We start from the raw sequence: 2,291 nt of genomic DNA, 5'->3' as shown, positions 1-2,291 counted from the left end.
GTAATTTTTATTTTTAAAATATTAGATTAAAATTATATCTAATTACCAAATATCTTTTAACTTTATTTATTAATAAAGAATTATTAGTTAATCTCAACACTTATTACAGAAATGTAGACACTACTATGTGCTCAACAAACAGTAAAGAAAGGTTATGGAGTGGTAAACTCAATCTTACTTCAGAGGGCAGAGCAAAAGTTGGACAATAAGAGTAAAAGAGCAAAAGCGAAGAAGATAGAATATACAAGATGTCTAAGGTTTCCTTGTATGTTTCCTTGTATTCTATGCTCTAAAATAAAAAAAAGAAAAGGTTATATAAACATAGGTCATTTAAAGCCTTATTCAAAAGTTATAATTTAAATTGTAAAACTTATGGCGTTTCTGTCAACTCCCGCTAGTAACGTCAGATAGCAGCTCGATCGACATAGAGGGCATTACGAGCGTTAGAGGTGGCGACATAACCACTAGAGGAGCGGACGCTAGTTTCGCTCACTCAGTCAGTCTTCCTTCGTCCATTGAGTCAGTTAGATCGCTACGCCTACGCCTTGCCGCATGCGCACGTTTGAAAGGCACATGTGTAAACACTTTGTATAATTTCTGTTATTGTTGTTGAGTGGAATAAATATTACCAAACATTAATCACCAGTGGCGTCCTACTTATTGGCTGTGGCAATAAACTATCTAAATGTACTGTTTAAAATTTTGCTCTTCTACACGAATACAAGTTTGCCACTCTACTGTTTCTGACATGATGAATTTCTCGTCGATTTTTATTAATCCTTACAATTGCATCTCTATTTCGTTATATCATGACATCTCAAGTATAGTTATCTTAATTGCATAAACTTCTTGATTTACTTCTCCTACAAATATGTGCGTTTTATTGTGTTGTTCTGTTAGAAACGTACATTTCTTTAATATAGTGTTTACATTTTTATGTTATCATGATTAAAAAATTGGGAATTTTATGGGATTACAGACTGTAACTATTCAATATTACATTTTAATTATTATATTAACCATTAAATTAATGCAAGCAAAACAATATTAACAAAAAATTTTAAAAAAGAACTCTGTAAAAGCTAAGTCACTAATAAATTTAAAAGATCCCTACTAAATTCTCCATTTTACTGAAATCCTCATCATTTTACCATCTTCAAATTTTAAGGATTGGAAAGAGAAATTTGCGTCAAAAAATCTTTTAAAAATTGAATATAAGACACTTTTATCTTATAATGAAAAGTTTCTTTTACGAAATTTTTTAAACCGTCTTTGACATCTTTGATCATCAATAAAATTTCATTAAACACATATTAAATTTTAATATAGCATCAGCTGCTTCTCTCCTCATCTGAAATTCACAAAATATTTAATGCCTAGGATGCTACATACTCTTTATATGCCATTTTGGTAATCACGAAATTTAAAAATTTTTAATAGGAAAACTTTTAACGCAAAATATTTACATACTTTTTTAAACACTTAATTTCTCAGTTGAAACATAAAATATTAGCATTAAATTAATAAAAAAATGACTACAATACTATTATGAAGTTCATTGATTTTTATGACAATAACGGTTCAGTCAAGTAATTATATAAGCATTGATTTTGAATTTCATTAGAGAATTTTTTCTTCGTTTTTATAATATTTATAATATAGATCGCGTAAAACACAGTGTAACAGTCCAGACCGGAAAGTGGTATAAATAGTCATTCATTTTTTATGTTGAATGGCGTCTAACGTGATAGGCTGCTAATGTATGGCAAAATATTTTCCTATTTAGATACACAAATTACTGTTGTAAATATAATAATTATTAATGAGTTACTGTTAGATACTTATTAATTTATCTTATAAAAATACTCTGTAAATTAAAAAATAAAAGAGTGTTTATTTGATAAACATTATAATTTTTAATAGATTCAGTTGATATTGAATATATAATAATTTTAAACATAATAATTTTATGTTGGTATATAATATAAATTATAATGTATTATTTAACGAAGGTAAGAATAAAGGAAACTGTCGGAGAATTAAAACATAAACAAGATTGTACTTATTTTTAAATAAGAAAAAAAAGTACACAGAAGTTTTATGTTATATATTTAATATTATATTATATAAGTTTGATATTATTTCCTTATACAGATAAGCAATATATTTGTTATAAGGCTACTCAAATATGAAACTATAAATGGTATGCTATTTATGTTTATTTTGAGTTAAACTAAAAAAATGATAGAAAAAATAGTTATATCTCTGTTTACATTTGTCTTTTATAATAT

Source organism: Polistes canadensis, unplaced genomic scaffold (assembly GCF_001313835.1).
Source record: "Polistes canadensis isolate GaletaPanama2010 unplaced genomic scaffold, ASM131383v1 scaffold_37, whole genome shotgun sequence".
Classification (NCBI taxonomy): domain Eukaryota; kingdom Metazoa; phylum Arthropoda; class Insecta; order Hymenoptera; family Vespidae; genus Polistes; species Polistes canadensis.
This window is presented reverse-complemented; position numbering follows the sequence as displayed.